This window comes from Orcinus orca, chromosome 1, assembly GCF_937001465.1.
Source record: "Orcinus orca chromosome 1, mOrcOrc1.1, whole genome shotgun sequence".
In the NCBI taxonomy this organism is placed as follows: domain Eukaryota; kingdom Metazoa; phylum Chordata; class Mammalia; order Artiodactyla; family Delphinidae; genus Orcinus; species Orcinus orca.
This window is the reverse complement of record NC_064559.1, coordinates 128,642,367-128,660,381: the sequence shown is the minus strand read 5'-3', so window position 1 is coordinate 128,660,381 and position 18,015 is coordinate 128,642,367. Positions and strand designations below refer to the sequence as shown.

At 37.0% G+C, this 18,015-nt stretch overlaps 1 long non-coding RNA gene across 1 annotated transcript in view; it reads left to right on the top strand.

The window, feature by feature from the left end:
• Window positions 1-17,794, top strand: part of LOC125965452 (uncharacterized) — a 35,558-nt gene extending 17,764 nt beyond the window's left edge. The window contains exons 2-3 of the long non-coding RNA XR_007479326.1: window positions 14,911-15,073; window positions 17,722-17,794. This is a non-coding gene — a long non-coding RNA (uncharacterized LOC125965452). The remainder of the gene's footprint in view (window positions 1-14,910; window positions 15,074-17,721) is intronic.
• The last annotated feature ends 221 nt before the right edge of the window (window positions 17,795-18,015 follow it).

The window sequence follows — 18,015 nt, the reverse complement described above, 5'->3', positions numbered from 1 at the left end:
GCCAAACTACTTTTTAAAAATAAAAATTGTAATAACACTTTACATTTCCACCATCAATATATGAGAATTCCAGAGGATCCTTACTCTTGCCAACATTTGATACTGTCACATTTAATGGATGTGTATTGTTACTCATTATTATTTTACATTACATTTTCCTGGTGCCTAATTATATTGAATATTTTTTTTATGTGCTTATTTGCCATTCAGTGTCTTCTTTGTGGAAATGTCCTTTCAAATCTTTCACTCTTTTTTTTTTTTTTAAGTGAGATTGTGTCTCTTTTTGTTATTGAGTTGTAAGAGTTCTTTACATATTCTGGTTAAAAGATCTTTATCAGATATATGTTTTACAAATATTTTCTCCTACTGCATGACTTGACTTTTTACTTTCTTGACAGTGCCTTTTGAAGGCCAAATATTTTTCATTTTGATGAAGTCCCATATATCAATTCTTTCTTATGGTGCATGCTTTTTTGGTCCTTTGTAAGAATTGTTTCCCCTAACTCATGGTTATAAAATTTTTTTCTTAAGTTTGTCATTTAGAAATTTTATAGTTTTAATTTTTATACTAAGGTCTATGACCCATTTCTAGTTAAATTTTTCTTATATGATGTGAAGTATACTTCAGGGTTTATTTATTTATTTTTCTTGCAGATAGATACCTAATTGTTTTAGCAGATAATTTGTTAAGAAGACAGTCCTTTCCACATTGAGTTACTTTATCACCTTTCTCAGAAATCAGTTGACCATATATGTGTAGGTCTATTTCTGGGCACTCTATTTGGTTTCTTCAATCTGTATGTCTGTCTCTACCACTACTATCCTGTTTTGATTATTGTAGTTTTAAATTAAATGTTGAAGTCAGGTAGTGTGATTCCTGTAACTTTGTTCTTTTCAAAATTGGTTTGGCAGTTCTAGGTCCTTGGATTTTCCACCTAAGTTTTAGAAAAAGCTTGTCAATTTCCACAGAAAGCCAACTGAAATTTTGATTGATATTGTTTTGAATCTATAGATCAATTTGGGGAGAATTGACATCTTAATGATATTGAGTTTTCTGATCCATTAATATGGTATCACTTTCTATTAATTTAAGTTATTTTAATTTATCTCAGCAAAGTTTTATAGTTTTCAGTGAACATTTCTTATATGTATTTTTTAATGTATCCCTAAATACATCATATTTTTAAAGCTACTGTAAATGACAGTGTTTCTTAAAATTTAAATTTCTAATTATTTTATGCTAGAATATATAAACGCAATTAATTGTATATTAATTTTATACCCTGAGAACTTACTAAATTCACCCCTTTCATTCTATTTCCTTAGGACTTTCTGCGGGGATTATCATGTCATTTGTGTAAAATTACAGTGTTTTTTTTTCAAAATTTTCTCACTTTTTCTTGCTTTAATACACTAGTATCTAGAGCCTTGAGTACAATATAAGTATAATAATACTTATAAGACTATAATTCTTGAGAATGGACATACCTCTCTTGTTCCTGATTATGAGGGGGAAGTAATTTAGTCTTTCACCATTAAGCATAATGCTACCTGTAGGTTTTTTTTTTTTAAATAGATGCAGGAGGAGTTCCCTTCTCTTTGTAGAATGCTGAGAATCTTTATCATAAATGTGTGTAGGATTTTGTCAAATGCTTTTGTTGTATTTACTGAGATGGTTATGTTGTTATTCTTTTTTGGTTGGTTAATATAGTAAATTACTTTAACTGAATTTTCGAATGTTAAAACAATCTTGCATTCTTGGAATGAAACCCTCTTGGTTATGGTGTATTATCTTTTCATATATTGCTAAATTTAATTTGTTAAAATTATGTTTAGGATTTTTGTATCTATGTACATGAGATATATTGTTCTGCAGTCTTCTTAAAATGTGTTTTTCTGGTTTTGGTATTGGGGTAATACTGGCTTTATCATAAAATGAATTGGGTAGTAGTATTTTCTATTTTTCTAGAAGAGTTTGTGGAGACTGATTATTTCTTCCACAAATAATTGGTAGAATTCACCAGGGAAGACATCCAGGCCCTGATATGTCTTTGTGGGAAGGGTTTTAAGTATAACACTTTAAAATGTATATAAGGCTATTCAGATAATCTACTTTTTCTTGGGGGAACTTTGGGCCTTTTACACGTTTCATCTAAGATGTTAAAATTTTTTGCTGACATTTGTCTGAAATAGTATTTATTTTGCCATTACTTTTGCAAGATAATTGACTGAGTAAAGAATTTAGGTTGACAGGTTTTTGGCTTTGTTTGTTTGTTTTTTCTCTTTTTAATACCATGAAAGAACTTTCCACTATCTTTTAGCTTGCAAAATTCCTGGTGAGAAGTGAACTGTTATTGTTATGTTTCCTTCATTTTACAAGATGTATCTTTTTTCTTCTGGCTGCTCTTATGACTTTCTCTTTAATACTAATTTTCAGCAACTTGATTATGATGTGTCCTTGTGTGGTTTTCTTCATGTTTCTTCTGCACTGCTTTTGTTGAGCTTCTTGGATCTGTGGATTTATGGTTTTAAACAAGTTTAGAAAATTTTTATCCATTATTTTTCTCTGGGGTTGTTAGAATTGATTATGCTGTCTCCCATATTTCAGTTAATCCCCATGGTTTTTATCCATGTTTTATACTTGACCTTCTTCATGTCTGTGTGTTAGGCCTCTCTAGACCTCTTCACGGCAGGACAGCCCTTTGTCCACCTGTAACCTCCTCTGTGCACATTCTGTGATGTGCCTTTCTTGGCCCCTTTTTCTCAGTGATCACTTCTCCATACTCTTTACATAGTCATATGCAGGAATTAATTGAAATCTTTTGTCTATTAATTGTTCCTTTCCCATGCTCATGAAGGACTCAACTCAAATGGCCTTCTTTGACCACCTTGTTCAATATTAAATTTTCCCAGGGTTGACATGATTTATGTCTCTCAAAACACTTGTAATTCTCCAAATGGTCTTATTTGTTCACTTGTTTCTTATCTGTCCCACCAGAATGTAAGTTTCATGAGGGCAGGGACTTTATTTTGTTCACATTATGATCCCCAGAACCTGGAATAGCTCCTACCACGTGGTAAACACTACATAAATATTTTCTGATGAAACAGTGAATTCATGAATTCTCAACCTGACAGTCAGAATGTGTCATAATTTGGTGTCCCTTAATTTCTCTAGTGTGAATCCTTGGATGCCTTCAAGCTTATATTTTTATCGTATCTTACCATGAGTCATGATTTTGAAACTTGCATATGCCCTTTGCTTTTCTTCCTCCATCCTAAGATTATACTTGTTCTTTAGGGCCTGATTCAAATCATCTTCACCTTGAAGATTTCTGTAAAGATCACTTTGCCATTGTTCTTACTGTGAAATTTGTGTAGATGGTCTAAGTAACTGTTTCATGGTTTGTTTTATATTTCTTTATTTTCTAATTATTTCATGGTAGAATGTTTTCTCCCTAACAGACTTATAAGCTCCTCAAACCTAGGATCCCTTTTTCTATAAGCTCAGAAGAGTCTAAATTAGGCATTTAAGAAAAATCTTATAATGCTTGGTTTTATGTAGAGATATAAAGATAATGGAATTGTCTTTCTAGGTGTATCTACACATGTAGGTGGCTACTTTAATAGCATCAGTTATTTATTTATTCATTCCATGAATATTTTTTGAGTGCCTTCCATGTGCCAGGCACTGCTATAGATGCTGAGGATACATAAGTGAATAAAATAACAATAAGAACAAAAACCTTGGGCTTCCCTGGTGGCGCAGTGGTTGAGAATCTGCCTGCCGATGCAGGGCACGCGGGTTCATGCCCCGGTCCGGGAAGATCCCACATGCTGCGGAGCAGCTGGGCCCGTGAGCCATGGCCGCTGAGCCTGCGCATTCGGAGCCTGCACGTCTGGAGCCTGTGCTCTGCAACGGAAGAGGCCACAACAGTGAGAGACCCGCATACCGCAAAAAACAAACAAACAAACAAAAAAAACCCCCAAAATCTCTGACCTTTAAAATATTTTACTTTTTTAATTGAGGTATAATTGCCATATAACATTATACTAGTTTCAAGGGTACAAAATAATATTTGACATTTGTATACATTATAAAATGATCACCACAATAAATCAATTGTCACCATGCACAGTTACAAACATTTTTCCAGCTCACTCCCTCTTGCAAGAGCACTGGAATCACAACTAACTCTGAACAATCATCTACAGGAAGACACTGGAACTCACCAAAAAAGATTCCCTACATCCAAAGGCAAAGGAGAAGCCACAATGAGATGGTAGGAGGGGTGAAATCACAATAAAATCAAATCCCATAACTGCTGGGTGGGTGACTCACGAACTGGAGAACAATTATACCACAGAAGTCCACCCACTGGAATGGAGGTTCTGAGCCCCACGTCAAGCTTTCCAACCTGGGGGTGAGGCAACGGGAGGAGGAATTCCCAGAGATCAGACTTTGAAGGCTAGTGGGATTTGATTGCAGGACTTCAACAGGACTGGGGGGAACTGAGACTCCACTCGTGGAGGGCACACACAAAGTAGTGTGCACATCAGGACCCAAGGGGAGGGAGCAGTGACCCCATAGGAAACTGAACCAGACCTACCTACTGGCATTGGAGGGTCTTCTGCAGAGGCCTGGGGTGGCTGTGGCTCACCACAGGGACAAGGACACTGGCAGCAGAAGTTCTGGGACGTACTCCTTGGCATCAGCCCTCCTGGAGTCCCCCCTTAGCCCCACCAAAGAGCCTGTAGCCTCCAGTGCTGGGTCGCCTCAGACCAAACAACCAGTAGGGAGGGAACTCAGCCCCACGCATCAACAGACAAGTGGATTAAAGTTTTACTGATCTCTGCCCACCAGAGCGACACCCAGCTCTACCCACCACCAGTCCCTCCCATCAGGAAACTTGCACAAGTCTCTTAGATAGCATCATCCACCAGAGGGCAGACGGCAGAAACAAGAAGAACTACAATCCTGCAGCCTGTGGAACGAAAACCACATTCACAGAAAGATAGACAAAATGAAAAGGCAGAGGACTATGTACCAGATGAAGGAATAAGATAAAACCCCAGAAAAACAACTAAATGAGGTGGAGATAGGCAACCTTCCAGAAAAAGAATTCAGAATAATGAGAGGGAAGATGGTCCAGGACCTTGGAAAAAGGATGGAGGCAAAGATCGAGAAGATGCAATAAATGTTTAACAAAGACCTAGAAGAATTAAAGAACAAAGAAACAGAGATGAAAAATACAATAAATGAAATAAAAAATACACTAGAGGAATCAATAGCAGAATAATTGAGGCAGAAGAACAGGTAAGTGACCTGGAAGACAGAATGGTGGAACTCACTGCCATGGAACAGAATAAAGAGAAAAGAATGAAAGAAAGAAGACAGCCTAAGAAACCTCTGCGACAACATTAGATGCACCAACGTTCGCATTATAGGGGTCCCAGAAAGAGAAGAGAGAGAGAAAGGACTTGAGAAAATATTTGAAGAGATTATAGTCGAAGACTTCCCTAACATGGGAAAGGAAATAGCCACCCAAGTCCAGGAAGTGCAGAGAGTCCCAGGCAGGATAAACCCAAGAAGAAACATGCCAAGACACATAGTAATCAAATTGACAATTAAAGACAAAGAAAAATTATTAAAAGCAAAAAGGGAAAAACGACAAATAGCATACAAGGGAGCTCCCATAAAGTTAACAGCTGATTTCTCAGCAGAAACTCTACAAGCCAGAATCAAGTGGCACAATATATTTAAAGTGATGAAAGGGAAGAATCTACAACAAAAAATTACTCTACCTGGCAAGGATCTCATTCGTATTCAGTGGAGAAATCAATAGCTTTACAGACAAGCAAAAGCTAAGAGAATTCAGCACCACCAAACCAGCTCTACAACAAATGCTAAAGGAACTTCTCTAAGTGGGAAACACAAGAGAAGAAAAGGACCTGCAAAAAACAAACCCAAAACAATTAAGAAAATGGTAATAGGAACATACATATCGAAAATTACCTTAAATGTGAATGGATTAAATGCTCCAACCAAAAGACACAGGCTCACTGAATGGATACAAAAACAAGACCCATATATATGCTGTCTACAAGAGACCCACTTCAGAACTAGGGACACACACAGACTGAAAATGAAGGGACGGAAAACGTTATTCCATGCAAATAGAATCAAAAGAAAGCTGGAGTAGCAATATTCATATCAGATAAAATAGGCTTTAAAATAAAGAATGTAACAAGAGACAAGGAAGGACACTACATAATGATCAATGGATCAATCCAAGAAGAAGATATAACAATTATAAATATATATGCACCCAACATAGGAGCACCTCAATACATAAGGCAACTGCTAACAGCTATAAAAGAGGAACTCGACAGTAACACAATAATAGTGGGGGACTTTAACACCTCGCTTACACCAATGGACAAATCATCCAAAATGAAAATAAATAAGGAAACAGAAGCTTTTAATGACACAATAGACCAGATAGATTTAATTGATATTTATAGGACATTCCATCCAAAAACATCAGGTTACACTTTCTTCTCAAGTGCACATGGAACATTCTCCAGGAGAGATTACATCTTGGGTCACAAATCAAGCCTCAGTAAATTTAAGAAAACTGAAATCATATCAAGCATCTTTTCCGACCACAACGTTATGAGATTAGAAATAAGTTACGGGGAAAAAAACGTAAAAAACACAAACACATGGGGGCCAAATAATACATTACTAAATAACCTAGAGATCATTGAAGAAATCAAAGAGGAAATAAAAAAATACCTAGAGACAAATGACAATGAAAACACGATGATCCAAAACCTATGGGAGGCAGCAAAAACAACTCTAAGAAGGAAGTTTATAGCAATACAATCCTACTTCAAGAAACAAGAAATATCTCAAATAAACAATCTAACCTTACACCTAAAGGAGCGAGAGAAAGAACAAACAAAACCCAAAGTTAGTAGAAGGAAAGAAATCATAAAGATCAGAGCAGAAATAAGTGAAATAGAAACAAAGAAAACAATAGCAAAGATCAATAAAACTAAAAGCTGGTTCTTTGAGAAGGTAAACATAATTGATAAATCTTTTGCCAGATTCATCAAAATACAGAAGGAGAGGATTCAAATCAAGAAAATTAAGAATGAAAAAGAAGTTCCAACGGACACCACAGAAATACAAGGCATCATAAGAGACTACTACAAGCAACTTTATGCCAATACAATGGACAACATGGAAGAAATGGACACATTCTTAGAAAGGTATAACCTTCCAAGACTGAACCAGGAAGAAATAGAAAATATGAACAGATGAATCAAAGGAATGAAATTGAAACCGTGATGAAAAATCTTCCAACAAACAAAAGTCCAGGACCAGATGGCTTCACAGGTGAATTCTATAAAACATTTAGAGAAGAGCTAACAGCCATCCTTCTCAAACTCTTCCAAAAAATTGCAGAGGAAAGAACACTCCCAAACTCATTCTACAAGGCCACCATCACTCTGATACCAAAACCAGACAAAGATACTTCAAACAAAGAAAATTACAGACCAGTATCACTGATGAATATAGATACAAAAATCCTCAACAAAATACTAACAAGCAGAATCCAGCAACACATTAAAAGGATCATATACCATGATTAAGTGTGATTTATGCCAGGAACGCAAGGATTCTTCAATATATGCAAATCAATCAATGTGATAACACCATATTAACAAATTGAAGAATGAAAACCATATGATCATCTCAATACATGCAGAAAAAGCTTTTGACAAAATTCAACACCCATTTATGATAAAAACTCTCCAGAAAGTGGGCATAGAGGGAACCTACCTCAACATAATAAAGGCCATATATGACAAAGCCACAGTCAACATCATTCTCAATGGTGAAAAACTGAAAGCATTTCCTCTAAGATCAGGAACAAGACAAGGATGTCCACTCTCGCCACTATTATTCAACATAGTTTTGGAAGTCCTAGCCATGGTAATCAGAGAAGAAAAAGAAATAAAAGGAATCCAAATTGTAAAAGAAGAAGTAAAACTGTCACTGTTTGCAGATGACATGTTACTGTACATAGAGTATCCTAAAGATGCCACCAGAAAACTACTAGAGCTAATCAATGAATCTGGTAAAGCTGCAGGATACAAAATTAATGCACAGTAATCTCTTGCATTCCTATACACTAACAATGAACGATCAGAAAGAGAAATGAAGGAAACAATCCCATTCACCATTGCAACAGAAAGAATAAAATACCTAGGAATAAACCTACCTAAGGAGACAAAAGTCCTGTATGCAGAAGACTATAAGACACTGATGAAAGAAATCAGAGATGACAGAAACAGATGGAGAGATATACCATATTCTTGGATTGGAAGAATCAGTATTATGAAAATGACAATCTACAAAGCAATCTACAGATTTAATGCAATTCCTATCATATTACCAATGGCATTTTTTACAGAACTAGAACAAAAAGTCTTAAAATTTGTAGGGAGACACAAAAGACCCTTAGTAGCCAAAGCAGTCTTGAGGGAAAAAAACAGAGCTGGAGCAATCAGACTCCCTGACTTCAGACTATACTACAAAGCTACAGTAATCAAGACAATATGGTTCTGGCACAAAATCAGAAATATAGATCAATGGAACAGGATAGAAAGCCCAGAGATAAACCCACGCAACTATGGTCAACTAATCTTTGACAAAGGAGGCAAGGATATACAATGGAGAAAAGACAGTTTCTTCAATAAGTGGTGCTGGGAAAACTGGACAGCTATATGTAAAGAATGAAATTACAACACCCCCTAACACCATACACAAAAATATACTCAAAATGGATTAAAGACCTAAATGTAAGGCCAGACACTATAAAACTCTTAGAGGAAAACATAGGAAGAAAACTCTTTGATATAAACCACAGCAAGATCTTTTTTGACCCACCTCCTAGAGTAATGGAAATAAAAACAAAAATAAACAAATGGGAGAAGAAGAAGACCTAAATAGACGTTTCTCTAAAGAAGACATACAGATGGCTAAGAGGCACATGAAAAGCTGCTCAACATACTAATTATTAGAGAAGTGCAAATCAAAACTACAATGAGGTATCACCTTACACCGGTTAGAATGAGCATTATCAGAAAATCTACAAACAACAAATGCTGGAGAGGGTGAGGGGAAAAGGGAACCTTCTTGCACTGTTGGTGGGAATGTAAATTGATATAGCCACTATGGAGAACAGTATGGAGGTTCCTTAAAAAACTAAAAATAGAACTACCATATGACCCAGCAATCCCACTACTGGGCATATACTCTGAGAAAACCATAATTTGAAAAGACACATGCACCATAGTGTTCATTGCAACACTATTTACAATAGCCATGGAAGCAACCTAAATGCCCATCGGCAGACAAATGGATAAAGAAGATGTGGTACATGTATACAATGGAATATTCCTCAGCCATAAAAAGGAACCAAATTGGGTCATTTGTCGAGATGTGGATGGACCTGGAGATTGTCATACAGAGTAAAGTAAGTCAGAAAGAGAAAAAACATCTTATAATAATGCATATATGTGGAATCAATGGTACAGATGAACCAGTTTGCAAGGCAGAAACACAGATGTAGAGAACAAATGTACAGCCACCAAGGGGGGGAAGCGGCGGGGGGTGGTGTTGATAGTGGTGGGATGAATTGAGAGATTGGGATTGACATATATACACTAATATGTATAAAATTGATAACTAATAAGAACCTGCTGTATAAATAAAATAAAATAAAATTCAAAAACCTTTTTTCTTTTCTTTTTTGTGATGAGTACTGTTAAAATCTACTCTCTTAGCGACTTTCAAATATGCAATACACTATTAGTGACTATAGTCATCATACTGTACATTACATCCCCATGACTTATTTATTTTATAGCTGGAAATTTGTACATTTTGATCTTCTTCACCCATTTTGCCCTTCCATCCCTGACCTTTTTGAGCCTATGTTTTTTGTGGGGTTGACAGACAAGAACAATTTAATAAATAGAATATATTATGTGCTAAGTAGCCATATGTAAAGCAAGAACTTCAAATCTGAAGGAGAAAAGGAACTCAGCAGTTTAGTTAAAATGTAAGTATTAGGTCCTCAAAATTTTATATAAGACATTTGCCATATCTTCTGTTTTGATATAGATTCTATGATCTGTTTTAAAACAATGAAGAACTATGTGGGTTGAAAGGGAAAGAATATTATTTTATTTGCTTCAGTGTGGAGTAATTAGCAAACAATGAGTATAGGCTTCTTTTAACTTGATCTGAATTATCTGTGCTTTATCATGAGCCACAGAAGTTGATTTAATGTATCCTTGAAAACGGCTAAAGTGGAGATTTCATTCATGACTGTAATCCACACATCATCAGGAGAGAATGTTTGTACTTTGGTTTGCTTGGGGTATGTTCCTTTCAGTTACTGCTTTCTGTGTCCCCCTCCCCATTCTCTCCTCAAACCCTAGGTCTGAAATCTTAAAATAGTCCTTTCGCCGTCTTCTTTTCCAAGAATCCACTCCAACTGGGGCACATAAGTGGACTTCTTTGCAGCAATTTGATCTCAATCTCTTCTCAGGACCTTTGTCCATAAGGGCCTCTTAATAGGCATGTAGCCAGTGGGCTTGCAGGTAAAACTTTTGGTTCAGCAGCTATGTTTCCTGGAATCATATATTTTGATCATTTAAATTGTTTAAATATCCTCCAGCTTCTCTAATCCTACCCTCCCAACAGCTTGTTTCCATTTCCTGGAGTATGTAGCCTACTTTCAGAAAGTAGCCCTTGAAAAAAGGTTAAAAATTGGGTATTAAAATTTTTTTATAGCGCAGGCAAAGACTAAAAAGAGTATGATTGTATTAGCAAATGTATTGGTTGCAGAAATATTAATGACTATTAAAAATAAATATCTATTGATACAAAACTTCTAAATTGTGAAGTAGTAATGGATTTTAAAGGTAAATATTATATGAACTTTTGAAATGTGTGATATAAATATAATCCAATAACATTTATAAGATTCATATTTTAAAGATGAGATTAATTTCTATTTGTTTTTCATTTTTATAAATGTCAAAGTATAATGTATTATGAACAATTCAGGGAATAGAATTTTTGAAATTTCCTAGGGCATTCATAATTTATCAGTGTTATCTGTCTTTTCCCAATACAACTTGGTATTTTGGGAATAAAATTATAAAGTAGAGTGTATTTCACTCAGGTACACAGTTAGCTGGGCTTAGGAAAAAAGAGAAGATTTGAAGGCTATATACCACTTCTCCCTGCCACTCTTCATGTCATTTCTTTTTTTAACATGTCTGCACGTCCATTTATTCATTGAACAGATATTTATTGATCTGTTATGTGCCAGACACCACTCTAAAGGCTGAAGATATAGTAATGAAAAAAATATTCTGTTCCTCATGCAGTTGATGGTCCAGCAGATATGCAATGGAATAAAAAGGCAATGCACGTGATATGTGAGATAGCAACATGTACTGAGGCAAAACAAATAAAGCAAGAAATGTGGTTGAACTTTTAGATGATGACCAGGGAGACCTTCAATGAGAAAGCGATTTAAAGATTTAAAGGAATAAGAGAGCAAGTCATGTGGTTACCTGGGGAAAGAATGTTCGAGTCTGAGGAAACAGTAAGTGTAAAAATCTTAGGTAGGAACGTGTTTGGTGTATGAAGGAACAGAAGGATGCCAGTGTGACTGGGATGGAGTGATTGAGTCAATGAATCCATTGATCTTTCTCTGCCTATATGAATGTAGTAATATATGTAGTCTAATGTAATGTTTGCCTACCATTCCTTAGGGGTTCCAGACGTAGCCCAAATGAAAACAATTAAAGCTGTATTAGTTCAGGACAGTGCTTATTTACTTTTTCTATATTTATTTTTAAAGACTTTATTTTGGAGGGAGCAGTTTTAGGTTTACAACAAAATCGAGAGCGAGGTAGGGAGATTTCCCACATACCCTCTATCTCCAGACATGCATATCTTCCTCTATTATCAACATCACTCACCAGAACGTACATTTTTTTTTTTTTTTACCAAGGAAGAACGTACATTGACACACCATAATTACTCAAATTCCATATTTACGCATCATAATTACTCAAATTCCATATTCACTCTTGGTGTACATTCTATGAGTATGGACGTATGTATAATGACATATATCCATCATTACAATATCATAAGAATATTTTCACTGCCCTAAAATTCCTCTGTACTCCATTTATTCATCCCTTCCCCTACCCTCTGCAAACACTGGCTTTTAAAATTGTCTCCATAGTTTTGCCTTTTCCAGAATGTCATATAGTTGGAATCATACAGCATGTAGCCTTTTCAGATTGACTTCTTTCACTTAGTAACATGCACTTAAGTTTCCTTCATGGCTTTTCATGGCTTGATAGCTCATTTCTTTTTAAAGCTGAATACTATTCCATTATTTGGATGTACCACAGTTTATTTATCCATTCACTTCCTGAAGGACGTTTTGGTTGCTTCCAAGTTTTGTCAGTTATGTACAAAGTTGCTATAAACATCCCTGTGTAGGTTTTTGTGTGAACATAAATTTTCAGTTCCTTTGGGTAAATACCAAGAAAGGTGATTGCTGGACCATATGATAAGAAAATGTTTAGTTTTCTAGGAAACCATCAAACTTTCTTCCAAAGTTATTGTATCATTTTATATTTCCACCATCTAATGTATGAGAGTTCCTATTGCTTTACATCCTTATCATCATTTGGTGTTGCTTACTTAGTTTTCACTTCTAAAAGAAGTGTTGTTTCTGACATGAATTAGAATGGAACTAATCAGTCTATTCCATGGCTTTGATTGAAGAAAGGATTTTGGGAAATGAAAAGCTGTAATGTCTTGTTTAAATTAATTGAAACATCTACAAATTTAAAAAGCAAAACAAAAAATAAAATTTTAGAATTGATATTTTGCCAACTCCAATTTAATTCAACAGACATTTATTGAGATTCTCTAATGTAAAATGTTTGCTGCTGGCTCCTTTTGGGGATATGATGAGCAAAAAATCTTGTGGACTACAACTTTCTCAATTCCAGGGATCTTTAACAAAAGAGTCTAATAATCTGTCCTAATAATACTGTTCCATTTATTCATTACTTTGCTCTCAGGGTCTTGCTTAACTTGCTTGCAAGCTGATTTCTTAATAAAGAAACTTACTATGCCTTCGTGAAGTGGTAGATATTAATACTATTCTCAAATTTTGCAGAATAGTAGAGAGATTTCCAGTGTTTGTCCTTAGATGCCTGTGCACCCCTGGCTGTACTCTGTCTTGGAGTGGATGCTTGTAGACAGCCACTTTGCACCTGCAGCAGTGGGCAGACTGAAGCATAGCTCCCATGTAACTTCAGAACATGGTTCTTCTATCCCAGAGGTAGTGTAGCGTTAAGCAAATAAACTTTCTTTGGAAGGAACGTTTTGCATTCACTGTCAGAGCTAATAGGTATCTGTGATAGTTCTCTTCCTGATAACTCTAGATACTGTGGATTGGTGGATTGGTGGAGGTTATTTGGTACACTGCGTTTGGAAGGATTCTGAGACTGAGTCCAGGTTCAGGAGGAGAGAGTGTGGGGATTAATCTGTAGTGAGAGAGTGGGAGGAAATAGTGGTTGTAGCAGGACCTCACTGTACTGTTGACTCCCATGGATGGTGAAAAGCCCCGCCCCTCAACCTACCATCCAAATCACCCTTCTTAATCCCATAAATTGCAACATGAGGTCAAATCATGCTCAGTCAAGGTTCTTGAGCTACCGTATCTCAGCAAATGTTTGATACTTGGAAGGAACTGTTTACTGTATATAGAGGGTACCCAAGATATGCAGATTTGTGATATATGGATTTTAATGGGATGAAGCCTTGAATAGTTGAAATCACTCGGGATCTTCTATTTCAGACCTTCTGCTTTATGGATTGGCTTGGTCAATGGTATCAACAGGCAGACTGGATATCTAAAAGACTCATTGAAGTTGCAGGTCCCTGAAAATTTGTGGGGCTTATTTCCCACTTTCTGGAATACATGTTGCTAAGGCATTTAAATCTTCTGCCAGTTCCTGTTCATAATGCCCAATAAACTTGATACCATCAATGTAGTTCTGTGAATTGATATTCTGTGAAATGTCAGGGTGATCAAGTTCTCTGTGTGCTAGGTTATGTCAGACAATGGAACAGTTGAAGCAAGAAGGTGAAGGTACACTGCTGTCCCTGGTAGGTGAGAACAAATTGATTGTGGTGGGACTTGCAATTTGGTATAGATAAAAAAACATTTGCTGGGTTAATAGCTATATACCAGGATACAGAGGTTGTACTGATTTGCCCCTTTAAAGATACTACATGAGGAGTAGCTGCTGAAATTACAATCATCAATAACTTTACAATAACCCATGATCCATCTGCCTTCTATATAGGCTAAAAAGAGAGAATCACATTGGAATGTTATAGGAATAATTATCTTTTCACCTTTCAAATTTGTGATGAAAGCAATGATCTCTGTAATTCCATCAGGGATTAGTTGCGGCTTACTACTCTGTTGGCAGAGGAAGTTTCAGATGCTGCTACCTCACCAGTATACCATAATAGCTCTACCTTTGCAGGTGAGAGAGCTCATATGGCGATTTTGTGAGTTTGACTCACAAGAATGACTTTTCCAATTATGTAGCCAGGATGTGGGGATGTAATTGGAGGTCCAAAACTTCAGTTTTATCAGTTCACCTCCATAATCCCCACATTGACTAGGGGGCCACAGTGGCCTTATGGGTTAGCATCAACAGAGCTAGAAACTAGTAACCTCGAGATAGGCCTGAATGCTTTTCTTTTCCCAGAGTGTTATCACCGTATATGAGGATCCTTGTGAAAGGCTTAGAAGAATATTCTGGAATATAGTTATGGCAGTGTTGAGTGAACCTTCTGCAAAGGGTCCAAGAACTCTGAGCCTATGAACTTGCACTGGGTGAGAAGATGTACTTCGTCATTGTGGTGATCCAGGTCAGATTCCTGCTCAGTTGACCTAGAATTTTTCTGATTATAATTATATTACATATATAATTATTTAGTGGGCTGCCTATTTGTTTTATTGAAACACTGTGATCAATTAGCCACTACTGAAGATACCTACAGGTCAGACAGGATTGCTTTTTATGGTAATTATGCCTACCTTATCTTTAGTGGTTAAGTGATACTGCTTGGCTCTTAATGTTCCAGGATTCCACTATTTACTTTAAAATCAGGAAGCCCTTTTCAGTGGTGGCATTTCTCACTGTCATCCCTAGCGTGCAAAAGACAGCCACTCAGAGCTCTTCCAGGAGGATGATGGCCCCTTATTAGTGCCTTTCTCAGTGCTTTAGTGAAGGGAATATTCTCTGGACTCTCTCAAGGAGCATAGTATTGTGGGTATTCCGTTCACTCCAGTGTTCCTATCTTTCTAGGGCTTTCCGTCCTTTCTTCTATTTTACACCAAATAGGTTCTGGCATCTCATCCTGATTGAATTAGGTCATCTTGGAGTTCATATTTCAGTAATCATTCAAGCAAACTATTGGAACCTCTCACATTTACTCAATTCTCTGTTAAGTTAAACCATCATAATATATTTGATTTGATCCAACATTATATTTCATCGTCATGGGTTAATAACCTTAGAATCTACTCCCCTATTGATTCTCCAAGTTTCTACCAATGTGTATTTGCAAAATCTTGCTCTTCATTTGGAATATGAACTCTCTTCTCCCAAATAAGACTTGGCACTTACCTTCCTGGAGAAGACTCTGTGAGAGGAGAACAGATATCCTTTTTGAAGGCTTCAGCCATAGAGGAGGTTATCGTAGAGTCTTCAAGTATGATAAAACTACCCTCCTCAAAATGTGAGAAATGGCTTCTGCTGGCAAGAGACGCTCGGGGATATTAGATTAAAAATACTTAACCTGTCTAAGTTGAACAAAATTTCTTCCTTCCAAATGTCAGGCATCCATTCCTTACAAAGAATTCCTAAACTTTCACATAAAAACTTTGTCTCTAAATTCATCTTACATTGTAATTCTGTAACTCATGAAGTTATATTTTGATTAGTTGTATCTGCCTTATGACTCCAAGAAATGAGGTTCTTTTATGGCCACCAAAGACAATATCTGGTCCTCTATGACTTGATGTCAGAGAAAGCTCATTCCTAGCTCTTAAAGTTACAATTATTACTGTAACTGTCAAGTTCCTGAGCAATTTTGTCACTCAAAGCCTTGCCTTCAGTAGAAAATTCATCCTAAACAGCCACAGGTAATAATTTGTCTTCTTGATACTATTGCCTGATACAGATTACCAGTCTCCCATTTGCCATTGACAAGCAGATTATCACTGTGTTCAAAGTTAAAGAGGCAAGTAACTCAATTACAGAATTCTATCTTTGAGGGTCAGTTTCTGGAGTCCACTTATGTTACCAAGTATTCTATCAATCAAGGTCCAGAAATAAACCATGGTAGATATTTCAAAAGGAGCGCTTTAATATAAGGAATTGGTTACTTGGTGTATTAGTTACCTGTTGTGGCATAACCAGTTACCTCAAAATTCAATGGCTTGAAGCAGTGAGCATTTATTATTTCACACAGTTTCTGAGCTTCAGGTTTCCAGGAGCAGCTTAGGGTCTCTCATGAGGTTTTAGTCAAACTGTCAGGTGGGATGTTAGTTATCTGAAGGCTCGGCTGGGGGTGGAGGATCTGCTTCCAAGATGGCTTACTTTCATAACTATTTGCAGGAGGCCTCAACTTCTCACTGGCAGTTGGCAAAAGGCCTCAGTTCCTCATCACATGGACCTCCCCACAAGGCTGCTTGAGGGTCCTCATGACATAGCAGTTGGCTTCCCTCAGAGAGAGTGATCTAAGAGAGAGAGAGAGCAGGAGGAGGCCATGATACCTTTCATGACCTAGCCACACACCATCATCTGTCATATTCTATTCATCTGAAGCAAGTCACTAAGTCCAGCCCACAATCAAGGGGAGATGAATTAGGGTCCACCTTTTGGAGAGAACAATGTTGAAGAATCTGTGACATATTTTAAAACCATCATACACTGGCATTTGAAGACTGAAAGAACAGAAAGGGAATACCATGGTAAGTCCAATATTAGTACTGTAGAAAGCTGCTGCTACTCTTGGGGCTGAAGGGACAAAAGGGTACTCTGTGTGGCCAGCTCACTGACTCTGAGTGATGGATATCCTGTGGCTGTTGTGTGGATCTCTAAGGAGGCTACCACTTGGCTACTGTTCAGCTTCCTGAGGGAGAGATGCAATGAGGCTGGTGCTCTCTGAGCAGTGTGTGGTGTCTCTGGTACTCCGTCACTGAAGGGGCACAGCCAGCTGGTGGTTGTGACTTTGAGGGGGTGTGGCATTGTTGGTATGTTGGCTGTTTTATGCTGCTGGAGGAAAACTTATAGGAACCATAAACAGAAAGAGAGTTTGTTCTTCCCTTCTCCTGTCTTTCAGTTTCATACCAGTCTCTTTCACTGACAGAAACTAAACAAGGGTCCACCTGGCAAGAGAATATTGAAAATAGAGTGCCAAGAAGCAGAGTATGGATGGGTTATTTGGCACTGAGAAACGATAGGTAACTAACTGGCACAGCTTGATTTTGGTTTGTGTTTTTCTTGCAGGTACTACCTCTCAGATCCTACTGGTGAATTCTTTTTGTTGAACTATGAAGGCCATCATATCTGGTCCAGATCCCTGTTACCTCTTCATGGTAAGTGGCTGGTGCTTAGTATGAATTGGATACTCTGTATTTGAAAAGTACTCAAGATAAGCAGATTTATGATAGATGGGTTTTGATGGGATGAAGCCTTGGAAAGTTGAAATAATTTGGGGTCAGCATCGATTTTAGACCCCCAGTGCCCAGTTGGCTATGTGGACATGGAGGCTGTACAGAGGTTGGATTCCTGGAAGTCTCT